Raw genomic sequence first — 18,256 nt, 5'->3', positions numbered from 1 at the left:
GTGACGTTATAAAGTAGATGTGGTTAGAAGTAATGCAAGATATTACTCTTAAACGTTAATGCTTTCTCAACAGCTAATTGTTAAAATAAAAATACCGTAAACTATATCGCTAGTCAGCGCCTGCGACATTCTTGCTGTTCATATTCCATGCCACTTCAATGTCGCCTATAACAGTGGTCATGAAAGATTTAAGTTTTGAATATATCAGATCAAGGGAATTGCCTGTGACAGCAGCAGCAGCAGTAGTAGTAGTAGTAGTGGTAGTAGTAGTAGCAGCAGCAGCAGCAGTAGTAGTAGTAGTAGTAGCAGCAGCAGCAGCAGCAGTAGTAGTAGTAGTAGTAGCGGTTGTAATACTAGCTTCCTAAGCATTTCAAATTTAACGTTGCCATAGTACAATTTGGTTATTGTCAATTCTATTGCGCTTTGCTCTCAGTATCTGCGACACTATGATAAGTGACAACTATTACTAGGTAAGATCAACATAATTTGCAACTCTCTTGAATAAATGAATGAATGAATAAATAAATAAATAAATAAATAAATAAATAAATAAATAAATAAATAAATAAATAAATAAATAAATAAATAAATAAATAAATAAATGAGCTAACGAACGAACGAACGAACGAACAAACAAACAAACAAATAAGTAAATTATATGTAACGACTGAAAGAGTAGGGGACGGTCCAGGTAGCCATGCGTACCCTGTGTATACTGGTATATAGTGTCCGGTGGCACACTAATTACCTGTGCCACCTATTTCCTACCACCAACGCCATACAATTAGCATTCGAAAAGTATAAATAATTACTTCTGTCTAACCGTGGTTTAGATTTCAATAAAACACATTTTTCTACACCAGCGCCACAGGACCGAAGCCCCCTTACACAGAGGGCAAACAAGGTAAATCCGCTTGCCTTCTCTTATTTGTCCCTTTAACTGTGTACCTGTCAAGACGTTGCCTCGCTGAAGCAAATAAATATTTGTCAGAAATGGCACGCGACGTAAGACTGGTTTCGATTACTGTCTGATATGCGACATTGAATGCTGGGGAGACAATATGTCGACATGGATGTAGTCCCGAAACCTCCCTCATTTCCTCTGGACCGTTCCATCCCCAAACGCCTATTGACGTCGTGTTCCTCATGCCAAAAACTTTGACATTTTTATGGTTCTAATGTGTCCCGACCAAGTAAGGAGGTCGGGCCAATAAATCTTGTATGAATAGAAAAATCACACGTTAGTAAGATGGGGGTCGTATCCCTCTGCATTGATCTTCACCGTACTCAGCGAGAAAGAAGAAATAGGACCCTGGACAGCGGTAACGTGAATCTCATGTCAACGTCACGACGTTGTATTCGTGTGTCCGAACGCTGAAACGCTGTGGTCACCTGCTGGTGCGTTATGTGATGTTCTTAACCCCGTGACGTTGTTGTATGGCATGTCGATGGAAAACTTGTCACGGTCATTAATACAGGTAGGATAACTACCTGAGCCCGTACAGTCACAGTTCGAATCGTTAGCGTTCCGGTTAGGCGGGTACGAACCGCTGGGGGTGATGATTCAGGTTTTTAACGCTGGAAACACTTTATTACCCTTTAAGGGGGATATGTACGGAATTAGCGCGTTGCATGGTATGAGGGATTTCGTTTCGTGAATTATCGATGGGATCGGGGTATTTTCATGGCACTCGGAATACGAGGATATGGGGAGACGTTATCTTCGTTGGAGGATTACCTGTGGGTTTTGGGTCTTATCTGTGGAAAATGACCAAATTGGAGATAATTTTAGTCTGACTCACGTGTCATACGTGTTGCGTGTTGACGAGATGTTCGTGTCTGCGCTTAAAGAATCCGTGTGGGTAGTCACAGGTAGCATTTCGTGTGAGTACTGTCAGCCATAAATAAAGTCTTGACTCATCACGAGAAGAGGGGGTCGTTCCTTGACATTAAGGTATGTCAGCACATTCAGAATCTTAAAACATCCCAAAGACATACCACTCAATATTTGCTAAGGAACATGTCTTCGATGAGAAATTATGAATTGTCTTCAATAACATTGAGTGTCATTGATACATAGATTGTGTACTGTATTTACAGAATATATTCATAATAGGCGTAGAATGGAACACAGATAAATCTTCAATAGTATTCCATAATATGCACTGAATGGGAAACAAATAGAATGTCGTCTCACGTTGTGGCCATATTGAGAATCGAAATCTAATTTTCAGTGTGATGACTGAACGCCGACTCCACAAGACTACTAAACAGTCCGCTCTTTAGACAATGTTAGGTATTGTTCTGATTGGACGGAAAGGATTGTTGGACAACTTGAAGCGTTTCGAATACTTAGCTTAAACACTATACGGAGAGAACGGAATCCTCACGATAAATAATGTCATGTTACACTGCTGGTCTTCGTTGCGGTTTTGTCGAATTTTCGTTGCTATCGAATTCGTTATATGCGAAGTAAATCACTGACTCAACCTCACCACGATCGTTGGTGGTCACGTCTACAAACACGTCACACAAATACTGGTGACGCTTAGGTGGTCGTGTGGCTAATGTGTTCTCCTGACACGCCCAAGGTCCAGGTTTGCGTCTGCAGATGAGTGCGAACCCCTCCTATAAGTACTTGAAATTAATCTGTTTTAGTCCATATTCACTCACTGACAAGAAAATATATCACATTAAAGGTAGATTCTGCCCACCGCTTGACGAAAGTGTGAGCATATCTTTTTTCTGTCAGGAACACAGGTAGATCTCAGACAGAGCTACGTGACCTTGTATACCAGATGCATCTGGTGCTACCCTTCTCCTACTGGGTATAACTATTTACATGTTCGGTAAGACAAACTCATATGATGCTATCCTTCTCCTGTCGGGTACCCCTGTTTACATGTTCGGTAATGCACGTTGATATGGTGCTATCCTTCTCCTACCGGGTACCCGTGTTTACATGTTCGGTGAGACAGACTGATATGATGCTATTCTTCTATTATGTCCGGTAAGAGAGGCTGGTGTGATTTTGTCATTCTCCTGGCTGAACAGAAAATTGACTTAATTATATCCCACCGGGCACCCATATACACAGCCATCTCGAAGGTTAGCATAGCAGTCAATAAAGGCAAATCCCTGACACACTGCACCATGTTTGAAAACACCTTTCAGTGTAAAGCTCTGTTGTTTTTAGTTTATTATTATTAATATGTTTTACAGATTCAGATAGAAATGCAGCAGAGAGGGTTCTTGTGATTATTTTTATCTATACTTCCGTAGTTATCATCATTATCAACGAAATCAACAAAATGATTGATGGAGTGGATAGTGTTTTCGTGGTATCAGAAATCGTGCCAACATCCACAGCAAGGATGAATAAATGTAACGTCACAATCTTTTAAACAGAAAAATATAACAAATACACTGCGTACCAAACAGTAATTCATTACCTCGCGCCTAGAATTTCCTTGGAGCTTTGTTTTTAAATCGAGTGTAAAAAAGCAGCGTAAAACAAACAGCTTTGTTACCGGATCGGCAATTAATTATACATCTCCTCCATGAAAACTACAAATTACTCAAAGACTTAAAAAACTACACGACGCGAAGCCAACACATATGTCATTCACGGAGCTGTAGGATTCGTAAGCAAAAAACGTCACGATCTATTGTCGTGACGTAATGTATATAATCCGTTCTGTGTTCTTATAACGATGCCTTTCATCCCGAGAATTCTGGCCGGACGGGCCACCCCTAGCACCTGGCGAAGGTGCGTTACGTTACGCGTTATTGTGAAAATACTTCAGATGTTTTCTATGGACAACTGACAAGCTAATTCCGGGAAGGTGTTTCAAAGTAACCAGCCCATGAAAGGAACACGGCACCAACATTTCGAAAAAGTAGGATCGTGGTCTGTTTTAATGTTCTGACTATGGCAGGCATCTGATGGGAGGAGTTTGGACGTGGAGTTGATGGGCGTGAAAAGTACAGTTTTATTTAATGTCACATTTGCCATAGTGTGACTGGGGAATAGCTGGGTGCGGTGTTGGAGAACGGACAAACATTTTCGCATGTAAACCCTTGAATTGCGGGTGCTCCGAGAATACCATGTCCAACACCTGGTGTCATGAGTGACTTCCAGTGATCAGTGTACATGACTTCATCGATCAAATTTACAATGATTTTGTTTGTTTGTTTACTTGGTGTTTGTCTGTAAATAATTGTTCTAGACTGACGCTCACTTTCATTAATTATATGACTAATTCTGGGGTTAAACAAGAGAGAAAAAAGAACTGTTGAAATTAATGCTAAACTGCGGTTTTGATGAGGTAAAATATGTCATATTCTATAATGATACAGTCTCGTTACTCTGCACCCTGTTGAATCCCAGCTTCCGTTTACTGCCATGATGAATGCAAACCTTGCATTTAAGGAAAGATGTTATTTTGAATTTTTGTTTTTCATAACGTAAAAGTTTGACGGAAGCAGCAGGGCCCGGATAAACGTTGTATCTCTTTTTGTGATACCCTGCATGTAACTCCGTCCACCCATCGACCCATCCATGCACCCACCCATCCATCATTCCAAATACATACCGATCCAGCATATCCTTTTTGTGCAACTTTATTCTGTTTACTTAACACAGATCAGAAAGTCACCCTGCTCGCTTGGCATGAAGGTGACTGCTTACTTTCAGGTATTTGTAGGAATGAATCATCACCCTTACCCAGCTGCAGGTACCCACAACACCACCCGCCCGGAAACAAGATTTCCGCTTTAAAGGAAAGCATGCTAAAAAGTTTTTTCTTTTTTCGGTGAATACGGAGTTCAACCTGATTTGGTGTTAAATTCAACTCCAGTGCTAATGTTAGACGTAAGCTGTATAATATAGTATGTGAGCATGTTAATGCTTATTGGTAAACTAGAGAAATGTTTGCAGTGTACTGCAAATACTGAGTTTGTGCTACTAATGCTAGTAATTGGACTGTGACTAGATGTTACTCCATTTTCCGCTATTCCAAGAGAAACTTTGAAACATTTTACGTTCAAATATCCGCGTGTGACGCATTGACCTTGTTTCATGCTCACGGTGTCCGGACTGTTAATGAAAACAGCACTCACTCACTCGTTGAATGAATGTGCAAATATTAAATAGTTTTGCCTGAAATACTTTTCCGTATCACTTCCGTAATGTTGCCAGCAAAAATGATTATTATGCGAAAGAAGGCAAGAATTACAAGAAATTTCGACTGAAATAGAATTCATTGTGAGATTCTGAGACTAGCACAGCATGTGTTTAAGGACCACTATGCAAGGGATATTACCAGATGTTCTAGCAATGGCACGCGTATTCGCCCGGCCCAATTTTATGTTTCAACTTCATATTAATGTGTAAGCGGTCAAGTCTACACGTAAAATGAGTACATTTTTAACAATATGTTAATTTCGTTAACAATACGAAACACGGAAACCACCCTATTTTATTTATTTATTGGGGAGCCATGCTGGTAACCATCCAATCTAATTAAATGAAACTATCTGATCCCTTAAACTATAGTCTGTCATTCACAGGTATTTTATAACTACCAGGGCAGGTAGATCACATATGTGTAGATCGCCTGAAATGTCCCCGTTAATGTGTAAAATGCAATATTTTTTAGGTCGAATAATCGCTTGAGCTTGAAAAATGAATTCCCTTCGATTGGATTTTTTTTTTCAAATAATCGGTTTTCAATAACAAATGAAATTGTAAAATAGCTTAGAGGCTGCCTGGATGTCGTGTTCATCATCGAATAAGTCACAAAGGTGACTTAAATGTGGGCTTCAGTCATCACTTCAACAGATGCTAGACTCTTTCTTATAAGTCCAAATTATTTCGTCATTAACTTGGAAAGGGATAATGAACGACCCTTGCAATGTGAGATTAACAGGCGGTTGGTGTTTGAGATCCCCTGTACAATCCATTGTTGCATGAATCGTGATAAATGTATTCCACGCGAGGGGTTTTCAAAACAATTACACTTTGCACAAAAAATCCGAAACCCCTTTTAAATAGAAATTCGGAAGAAATGAGACTTTAACATGAATCTTACGCACTTTGGTACAAGGGAGAAGGGAGTAATCCAGCTTTTCGTGTAATGAATTATTGGTGAAGAAAAACGCAAGCCTTTGGTTACCGTAATTATGCTACAGTTTACTATGCTCCTGAATGAGGAATTATTTTTTATATCTGAAGTAATAAATAAAGCGCTTTTTGTTTCATTCTGACTAGCAAATATATCAAGATTAATATTGTTAGGAAGTTTTAAGCTTAAGCTGGACTTGCTAAAATCCCAAAGGATCCGCAAAAGGCAGGATGTCGAGCGAAACCTTCTTCATGCGACGCGGGCTCGCGGATTTGGTTTCATTTTTTAGCATTTTGTCACGTGACCATTACGAGCAGGACACGTGCGTTGACCTCATGAGGGCTCTAGCCAATCAGGTTATTTCTCCCGGTTGTCAATTTCGCCATAAATTAAGAAAAAGGGTCTTTCATGTGTGCTATTTTGCGGTCGCCTTTTCATCTGTTTAAAAAGAGTATTGTAATAAAAACAAATCCAGACATGTCCTGCACGTGCCGCAACGCCATACCTGTGTCCGAACACGAATTAGTATCCATTTGGAAATTGCAGACCTTTTAGCTTCCATACATGATTTTTCTTATCGTGAGATCGGCACGCGATATGTGGATCGCCAATATGGAAATGCTAAGACTGGGTTCCCGAGATTATGTAAATCCTTCAGGTGTTAGAATCATAACATGGTTCCCCAAAAATTAGGCATTGAAATCCAAATCTGATGATTTTTATCATGCTGGTTTCAGACTTTGGTCCTGATAGAGGTTTCAGTTATGACCTCGTTCCCTTGAAATAATTAAGCGTCAGATTGTACTTGCAGAACAAAGTGCCACGTTGTCTTGGAATACTGGTTTTCTTGTTCATATGCGTCAGATAGGGTATGGGATGGGAGGGGTTCTTTTTGTCAGACGCAAATGCATCTCATCAACACGAATTGTTTTTAAGTTACTTTTGGTGTCCTTAGCTCTGCCAATCAGTTACAGTTGTTGAGAAACTTTCTTTGCACCAAGGTGTCACGTCTTAACACGCTCTCTCCATCTATCTATCACTCTCTTTCTCGTTTGATCACACACTCAACCGCCTGTGATACAGCTGTGATATTCTAGACTACACACGACTGATACAGCTGTGATACTGTAGATTCGGCACAACTGATACATCTGTGATATCGTAGATTATATATATATATATACATACACGCTGATATCGTGTAGGCTATGCGCCCCCGATAAAACTATGGTACTCTAGACTATGCGTCACTGACACAGCTGTGCTATTGTAGACCAAGCGTCACTGACACAGCTGTGATACTGTAGACTATGCGTCACTGATACAGCTTGGTGCTGTAGACTATGCATCCCCGATACAGCTGTAAGAGTGTAGACCATGCACCCCCGATACAGCTGTGGTAGTGCAGACTATGCGCCTCCGATACAGCTGTGGTAGTGCAGACTGTGCGCCTCCGATACAGCTGTGGTAGTGTAGACTATGTGCCCCCGATACAACTGTAAGAGTGTAGACTGCACGCTATTGGCATAGAACCTTAATCTAGACAACATGCTATCCCATACTACAGTAATAAGATTGACAAAACGAAGTCTTATTACAACCGAAATTGTTGACATTACATGAACATTACATACGGGACATTCTTTTGACAAATAGCCACCATAGGTGTGTCATTTCGGAACAAATCCCTTACTTCAGGAAAGATTGACCGTTTACCCATCCAATACAAAAGGCTTCAGTACGACCGCTGAGAAACTCATTAGACCCCTCACTGGCCCGTGCACAGCACTAAATCACTAGTGTATGTTCGCATTAATTTGCTTCTTGCAGAATGCCCTGACAATGGAAATATATACGTCCAGTTTATTGTCCTACAGAAAACGTCTCTTGTAAGCCGTGGCACCAATGGACGACGTTGGTGATAATGTCTGCAACGCCGACTGGATTTGAAGTATTGCTCATGATATCGACCACTCGGTTACCTGAACAAGATTGAACTATTTATAGACTGCATTGATACATCTGTTATACAATATGTTTGCGGTATAAAACAACATTTATTCACAGACTACACTGGTGTAGTATTTTTTGCTGTGAGGGAAGAGGGTGTGATTTGGAATTAAAGACAGACAATTAAATCCAAAAGCCAGTTACTCATTAAAGGTAATTACAGAATGTCAATAATTCATGTAGGAATATACAATCAACATATTCGATTCTTCCATTGAGATTCGCCAGCTTTGATCTATAAGTGACACCAAAATAAACTCGAGGAAATAAAGATGCCAACCACTTTGCAATGAACGGAATGAATGTCTTCCAAGTGAGAGACACACATGGTCTGGCACTGACCCATTTATACCAATACCACTCCTTGTCACCGCTCGCCAAACATCTAACAGAAACAGTTACACTGGAAATGAAGAATGGGATTGGCTAGTCTGTTACATATTTCTTGCATTAAAAAGATACTATTCGGTTGTTTGTCGAGTCACAGGACAAATTAGACGGACCATCAAGCTATCAAAATAGCGTTGCCTGCCTCGTAAACCGCTTTTTGCCGTACCGCAAGCGACCATGCCTATAAAATTTACAGCGAAAAGCGACAGTAAATCGGCGACCCGATGACGTCTGATTAACTACACGCTGGAGTTTTTGTGATGGGTTGTGCGGAGCGAAAAAGAAAGATGGCCGCCAAACTTGACATGACAATACGTCACAGTACCAAATCACGTGATACGAACTGGCAGTCCAGAATTTATGTATTTTGTCTCTTGGATTAGAGAAACTCCCGTTCCGGGAGATTCCATTGATTTTATTCTTGGTGTCTTTACAATCCAATGTAGTTTACGTTGAAAGCTATTTATATTATTTGGGTTATACCTTTCAAAGTATGAATGCGAATAAAGAGTTAATAATTTGCTTCACTTAAACATATTTATTGCAAATACATGTCCTACCGGTGTAAAGGCACAACAGATTTCAAATCGGTATTGTACACAAACGTATACCTTTAATCTATTTCCGTTTCCGAAATTTTTTGTTTTCAATTACAATGTTTCGACAGGGGAATCAAGAGCAATATCCCTCTGCTTATCAGCACCAGTTCCCGGATTGTCTGGTGGATTTCCCAGGACCCGGGTTAATCTAGGCGTGCTGTGGTAGCCCAGTGGTTAAAGTTTTTGCTCGCCACACCGAAGACTCGTGTTCGATTCCCTACTTGGGTGCCATGTGTGAAGCCCATTTCTGGTGTCACACGCTTTGATATTGCTGGAATATTGCTAAAAGCGGCATACAACAAACTCACTAACTCAATAATCTAATTTAAGTTTTCATTAGAGCATAGTCCTCCGATTTCGACTATTATCTAATATACTGCTTTGCCAATCACTGCGAAAGAGTGAAGATAATATCTTGAGCGTTTCACAAACAACACTAAATCCCATATGTCATGACTTTAATTTAAGCACGTATCAGTTGTAATGGTATCTGCGTGAACATTTCGATCCTATTGTTGGGTTTATATGGCTGAGTGAGTTTAGTTTTCCGCAGCCTTTAGCAATATTTCAGCAATATCACGATGCGGGACACCAGAAATGGGCTTCACACATTGTACCCATACATGGAATCGAACCCGGGTATTCGGCGTGACGAGCGAACACCTTGGCTACCCCACCGTCCCTGTTATCTCTTAAAAGCATCACTGTTTACGACGTTCCTTCAGACACTGCATTGTACTGTAATGTATTGTAATGACTGAGAACACCATGGACAATGGGGATAGTTCTTTGGACATGCACACTCTTCATGACTATAGATGTGACATACATGTCGATGTGGGTACTAAGCCTGTTCTCATTCTCCAAACACTCGCTTGATTGACATGATTTTGCCCGCTGTGGTTGAATGACCAATAACGGTGTTATCGTCACCGGAAACTTATATAGTGTCATAAATACGTTGCATGTATACTGACCTACTCATCATAACTCCTAAATGTCCCTAAAAACATTACAACACAAAATGTGTTCTCCCGTTGTGAGATGTGTATTTAGGCAGATGAGCGTTCGACACAGCTTGTGCGCAGGGATAGAGCAGCCGTACTTCCTAGATATCCGAATAAGATACAGTGCTAACGTTGTAAATTCGTAAACAACATTTGATGTCAATAACTTTACCAGAACAGCTGTTCATTTCAATACAATGGCTGTCTTACAAATAGGCTATTTTATTTATTTATTTATTTTTGTTTTTTTCCTATATCCGAAATTCTCTGAAAAATGTTTTGACTAATATTTCAAAGCGATTCCCTGTTATGTGTGAGTGTTAAGTCTCTTTGAATATTTACATTTTCAATTATCGTTATTATGTACAACTAATTATATCGGCTCAATCGTCAGTTTCACATTGTATTCAATATCATTGCCAGTGCGGAGAAATACGAACAGATGTGCATTTCATGAGCTGTGATGTAAAATGAACCAGTGACACGTGGCAATACGAGTCGATTGCGCATGCATGCTTTCTAAAGTGGTGATAGTGCATGCATGCATACCTCTTCATCAGTACATATATGTTCTTCTGAATAAGTGTACCGTTACACTTCTGGGGTGGTCGTTGATAGCATCTGAGTGCTTGTTCAGATTCAGCATTGGGAAGTGACATTTTGAATAATGACATGCTACCACTGGAAGCAACAAGGGAGCCGCACCAGCGACAACGTGCGTTGGCAGAGATATATTTCAAACTTGCCGGTGACATCGCTTTCAAATCTGTTAACAGCCTTTCACTGTTTGATATCGGAAGGTATTTCGGGAGCGTGGTGTTAAGTGCTGTCGTGGAATGTCGGTCAGGTGACGGTGCTGCACTAATTAACTTACTTCATGTCGATAGCAAGACTTGAGTGACAGATGTACCTTTCAGTCATGTTCATGTCAGGTACTGGAGTGTAGGCCTGATTCCAACCTCTACGTGTCTTCTCGCAGTGGCAAATAATAAATCAATTTCAACTCCCGGAGTAAGTCATGTCGTTGGGTATTATATCGCGTTTATATTCTAATGAGTGAATGGGTTTAGTTCTACGCCGCTTTTTGCAATATTCCAGCCGCGCGAGACACAAGAAATGGGCATCACATATTGCGCCCATGTGGAGAATCGAACCCGGGTCGTTAGCGTGTCGTAAGCAAACGGTTTATCCAATAGACCACCCCATCAGCCTATATACTAAAGAGGAAAACGACTACTGTTATGGACTTAAAACAAAATATCTGGAATTATAATTTTTCAGTGAAAATTAAACTATAACAAATAACCGTAAGAAACTACCATGTAAACATAACAACGGTGTTGAAATAGACAAATCTTTAAAACAAATACGTTCAGATGTTGGACTAACAACTGAAAAAGTCTCCCCTTAAGATTAAATTAATTTTGTCCCTTATACAGGTAGTTACAAGACAAAGTCGGTCGGGCAGAATTCCGCTCTCGACTAATCTGAATATTCAAGTTGCTACAATTAGATTTAAGACATGATGTAAAAACGCACTATCCAGTTCTCGATGCCAGTTTTTACGGCTCATTACAATCCAATCGGCGACTGGCGGCAACCATTGATGTGCTTAGAATAAAGGGCGATCCAGGGAAGTGATAAATTAATAGTGTGGACAGATTTGATGACATTTTGGCAAAAATCAAGGCAATCGCGTAATATCTTAAAGCCGAGCTAAACGACGCATGCTAGGCTGAAGTGAGTCACTAGCCATGGCATGAAAAAAGTCGCGGGAAAAATGATATGGTGGAGTTCGGGCGAAAGGTTGATATATGGGAAACAGGGAAACAAATGAGGATTTGTTGTTTCTGGGGGCTTGTTCCCTCCGTCGTTCACAGATGCTTCTAAATGAATTGATTTTCGGATTGGGTAATGTATTGCAAGGTTGTCCACGTCACTGTCACGCGAAACTGGTGTTTGTTTTAAAACACGAGCTTGTAATTTATTGCAACTTACTTCAAGGCTTTTTCTCTGATTTCGAAATTTGATAAAAAAAAATGGTAAGATGATTAACATCTCGGGTGTTGGGCTTTGTGATGTGATTAAATTTGCATGTCCTTGTCCTCGTTGTTTAAAAATGAGATGAAGTTCGATTATGAATTTGACACTAAAACATTTCACAATGGGCACTTACGCCTGGTCGGGGTGATGGAGGTAATGCATTTATATGCTTTAATTCACATTATTTTAAATGATTTGTGTGTTTGTGATGCATATTTGCTGTATCGACAAGGGATTTTCCTTTTAATGTGTTTTACTTACTTAACAATACAAATATACCACCCGGCCATCGTTCCTGCGAACCGATGAGGCGGAGGGTGTCAAATCTGTCAAAGGTCATCGTTCGTGACGTTACTTCACTGGTAAGGTAAACAGTGGATCGAAAGGCTCTTATTTTTAGGCTGTTATAACTGTAACTCCTCACACGCATTTGATAAATTATGCAACCAGCCGTTGGGCCCCAAAACAGTATACACCCGACAGCTTGTCCCTTACAAATGTAGGCACATATTGTCTGTGGCGTCCGTGATATTCCGTCTGTATCAAAGTTCAGAGCCTGCAATTCACGTTATCACTACAAAAACTCCAGAAAGTTGTCTGTCCGTTTGTAAATGTCATGCTCATGTCAAGAGGAGGGCATTGGATGGACAAAATGGCTGACGAGTATGTATATGATTAAAGCAATCACTATCTAGGAGGTTATGTGCAGCGGGTGTTCTCAGGATGTCGACGAACTGCTATGACATGCAGTTTTAATGTCTCTGTTGTGGATAGTTTAAAAGTTGTTATTTTTCTAATCTGAAACTCCCTCACTGACTCACCCATAGACTAATGGTTAGTCTCTGAATATGTATAATTTTGACAGTAACAAAGAAACCAATTCTAATTGAAGAGGAGTGATTGTGAGTTTAGTTTTACGCCACACATAAACAATATTCCAGCTATATGTCTGTAAATAATCGAGTATGGACCAGACAATCCAGTGATCAACAACATGAATATCGATCTGCGTAAGTGGGAACCGATGACGTGTCAACCAAGTCAGCGAACCTGACCATCCGATCCCGTTAGTCGCCTCTTACGACAAGCATAGGTTGCTGAAGGCCTTTTCTACCCCGGATCTTCATGGGTTAACACACTGCAATGATATGGACCTACATAAAGATAACTACACTCTATTATTGTCAGTTTAACTCGAACTTCAATATCTCGAACTGCAGTAAACTTCGTTTATAACGGACAATTTTATAAGGAACTAACATATACAAAAGAACGTTTTTCTCGATCTGTTGAGGCATATTTTCGTAACAAAGCTTCTAACGAACTTCGGTTACATCGAATTAATAATAGAGACCCTCATTTCTGTACACGAGCCGATCCCGTTAGTCGCCTCTTACGACAAGCATAGACGCCTGTTATGGCAAGCATAGGTTGCTGAAGGCCTATTCTACCCGGACCTTCACGGGTGTAATTGAAAAGGAGACCCTGGGAGACCAGTGCTTTAGCACTGCAGGGAAGGTTTGGTGGCAGGCAAAATGACGTGGTTCAGGGCTGTGAGGTAGACTAACTCACTCACATACGTACATCGAATTCTCGCTAATTTCATTGTCTTAACAGCGCATGCATCACATTGGTTTGGAAGTCCTGCATTATTTCGGTTCTGGCCATTGATCATTCGGGCATGTGGGTAGCCAAAAGCGTTAGTTCGTGACTGTGGCCAGGGTTCGATTCCCTACATGTGTACAGCGTGTAAGGCCCACGTCCGGTGCCCCCAGTAATGATATTGTTAGCATATTGCTAAAAGCGGCGAAACACCCTACTCACCCATCGGTGAGTTATAATCACTGTCGGGACGGTGGGGTAGCCTAGTGGATAAAGCGTTCACTCGTCACGCCGAAGACCGGGTTCGATTCCCCACATGGGTACAATGTGTGCAGCTTATTTCTGGTATTCCCCGCCTTGATATTGCTGAAATATTGCTAAAAGCGGCGTAAAACCATACCCATTGACTCATAGTCACTGCAGATTTCCCTCAGTCTATTTACTGCCACGGTGTATAATTGACAATCTCTACATTTCCGCCTATGAGGAGTGTGCAGAGAGATGTACAATGCATACATGATACTGAACGACCTTTCGTGTAATACCAATTTTATTAAACGATTCAATGATTTGGTCCCGACGAGCGAAAACGAGTCCGATGCTAAATTATTCATTAGTTTACAAAAAAATGGTATTTCACGGAAGCGAATTCAGCATTTTGTTCATTGCTCTAGAAACATAAATTGATAGAAACCTTTGATAACTGTTTGATAACGTCTTTCGAAAATATTGTGACGTCAGCATTGGATGACGTTATTCTGTGTCTCATTCCTGACATGCCATGCAGAATAGAATCAGAGACACAGAAATAAAGATTCAGTCTTAGACATGTAGCTCACCTTTCACGATACAGGTAATTAGCAGAGAAACACCCAGAATATTATTCTAAACATAATATCTTAACCACATGTAACAGACGTTATATTCTACAAGAGACACGGATTGGGCGTTTAATGTTAGATCAACGGACAATAACGTTACTTTTGGGCACTTATTTCAAGCCTATAACTAAACTATTTAACGGGAGGTGATAATTGTGCACCGACACATCTAATGTGTATCGGATTACTTACAATAATCCTATAATCAGTGCCTATTACGGGGTTTGAGTGCCCAGATATTTATCTTACATCGTTCAAGTAAAATCGCGTTCATGTCTACTCAACTCAGTAAATATCGGGAAGATATGACACGTCGTATTTTGGAACTATATCTGATCTAAAATGGAATAAGCTTTCATGGGAAAAAGTTTGACAAGATTTCACATTTCACACTCAGGATGAATCGATGTACGTCATTTGAGAATGACATATCCCCCAATATATCTGAGCGTTTTGATTAAACAGTTTCAAATGCTGAACAAGAATGTTTTATGAACCGAACATATGTGAGCAAGTAATAACTCAACCAGATTCGTTGATAAATGTAGCTTAAAAAATATTTTTGAAATATTATAATTATAGGAATCAAATATAGATTTGACAGGTTTAACAACGATCTACAATTTGTGATATAACGGATGATATATATCACGATGCTTGCACATATTTTATAACTCACACATTAAGAACATATTAAAAACTCGAAGAAAAACATGAGGGAACGCGATATTATGTTTGGACAGCGTGCAAAATGATTTATAACCTACGATTTTTTAAAGCCTTCAGTATGCATTCGTTGCCATCTTACATGTATTCAATATACCGATGTGTTTTGCCTCATGTATGTTACTCTCAGGAACTGGCACGTTTGTCAATATTTCAGCAAGATTAATGAATATTTATTGAAGAAATACGAGGTCTGTTGTGATGAGATATCGCAGTGTCCCCGCAAAGATCCCTCATTAGAACAAGAAACATGACGAAAATGTTTTATTGAACTACGCCAGTAAAGCACCGTCCATTTTCCTGCATAACCCAACGAAGCTCTGGTGTTCTGTATGCAAACAATCATATTATCAGTGGTAGTTGAGAGAATACATTTGTTTCGTTTCGCCCCCTGCACTTTTCGTAACAACGACAGAGATAAAAAATGTCTTCTCTCAAAGCACAGTGTGATTATTTATCAGCATCTTTGAACATTGATAAATGCTGTTTTCTAGTATGCGTGCATAATTTAACCAATTAAATTCAAAGAAAAATTATTTCTTTCACTACCGGCTTTATTAATGGGTTTTTCGTTCAAAGTCTTTTATAGAATCATTGAATCATACCTTAAAATCGACACGATGTCCTGTGGAAAATTTCCAAAAGGCACCAGAAACAGTAATTGGTGCTAATTTGATACTCCGATCCGCCTTATAGGGGTAATTAAAGCGGTATAGTTCTGATACGTAATACGTATCTGCATGTATTCATCCGCGCGGCACTAAATGATGGTTAGGCTGTTCACTACGGTAATTAGTGCGCTTTGGGAGGGAAGCGGTGCTGAGATAAGGGTGGCACGACGCTGACTGGCGGGTGTTCCGCCGTTTCGCTGTGAAAGGAAATAAATGGGTTTTGAATGACGCCATGGTTTTTAAACTTTAAAGATTTCTGAATATAATACAAATATTTCAGACTAAAAGATGATATTTGCTTGCAGCATTTTATCATAAGTATGACCTCTGTATATGTTTTTAGACAGTAAGTATTTTCCATCAAATTCCTTTTGAAAGAAATCAGTGGTGTTTAAATAAGTGTTCACTGATCATTTGCACTTACTAATATAACAGGAAGTTCTTTCACATACAAGATACTTTTCTTCATTTTTATGTCACCAATGTGATTTGTACGTGCGCTATAGACGCGCTGTATGTTAAACTTTCAGAAAGAATGCCCTTGTTTGATACAAGATGTCGATTGACAGGTGAAGAACAGATGAAAATATCGGTTTCTACTGAAGTTGCTGGCATGAGCAGTGCTTTAATTCAACATTCTCGAAAGGAATAACCTGTGATGATTTATTTGACTCAAAATAAACATAAAAAGAAATCAAAGCGAAGTGGTCGAAATATAACGACAAGTGCTCGTCCGGCGATTTTATGACACAAGGGGACTACATGTATTTGTTAATCTTCAAATCAAAACCCTTATTTCTGATACGGATGGCCTCTTGAAAATATGGATTCTTCCAACAGAAGTTGATTTACCAGGTACATTATTTTGTGTCACTTGTCAGAGTCTGGGTGTTAAACTCGACTGTCGTTTCTTTGGCACTATTGTATATCGTATTTGTGGAAAATCGTCAATAAATCACGCACATGTCATCTGAGAACCGGTTCACTTACAACGAGTTCGTAACTACAAACGTATTCCGAATAATGTACAGTGAAACATTGTTGTTCCGAACACATCCCAACCATATTATATATAATGGTTTCGTTATAACTAAATATTTCTGAAAGATGCACAATGAAATACTTATGTTCAAAGACAACATCTAATTATTTAGATACAACCAGACATTTCCGAAAGGTGCACAATGAAAAATCATTGTTGCATTTAGAACCTAATCTGACTATATGTAAGGATGACGATACATCCACACGCTCCCGAAAGGGAGGAGGCACTATGAACTATCATGGTTTTAAGTAAAACCTAACCAGTGTATATGATTTCGTTACAGCCAAACATTGCCGAATAATACACACTGAAAGACCATGGTTCTAAATACAACCTAACTAGACCATATGTAACGATTTCGTTACCACCAAACATTTCAGAATAAAGTACAATTTAATACCATGGTTCCAAATACAACCTAACCAGATTATATGTAACGATTTCGTTACCATCAAACATTTCCGAATAAAGTACAATTTAATACCATGGTTCTAAATACAACCTAACCAGACTATATGTAACGATTTCGTTTACCGCCAAAGATTGCTGCGAGATGCACCATGACACATACCCGTACACATATCATATTTACAAATATGAATCATTCCCCTTGAGTCATACGTACTATGACTTGCCACATACTATGGGATCGTGCCAGTCTGACAGGGGTAAAACCTATAATACCTAGCTTAATGACCCATGGTCAACCAAGGATTGTATTCAGTGCTCAACCTGTCATGAGAAGGGGCGGGGGACGCCTCGTATTGTAGGGGTGTCAGGGCACACGCGAACCCCCCAAAGTCAACAACTCAGTCAGGGATCACTCATACTCTTGTGACACGCACGGAATATGTGTTTTTGGAAAACCGGAGTTCCCGTCTTGCTAATTGTTTTATCGTGTGAGTTGCGACAAAGCCGCTATTCAACTGAATATACCATTGTCTGATGTTATGCGAAGAATTGGTGTACCCTTTCAGGCCGACACTACACGCCTCGCGACCTGAGAGGATACTGTGATAATTATTACCTACTTCAAGACATCCCAGCGTAGATACCTTAGTCCGGAAATCCAGATTTCCGGATCGTTATTGTTCGGGTAATCGTTGTGTGGAATGTCACATACACACAAAGGAACAATATTGGGTACATTAACACGT

The sequence above is a fragment of the Haliotis asinina genome, chromosome 10, assembly GCF_037392515.1.
Source record: "Haliotis asinina isolate JCU_RB_2024 chromosome 10, JCU_Hal_asi_v2, whole genome shotgun sequence".
Lineage (NCBI taxonomy): Eukaryota > Metazoa > Mollusca > Gastropoda > Lepetellida > Haliotidae > Haliotis > Haliotis asinina.
The sequence above is the reverse complement of the archived record's forward strand: the minus strand, read 5'-3'. Positions refer to the sequence as shown.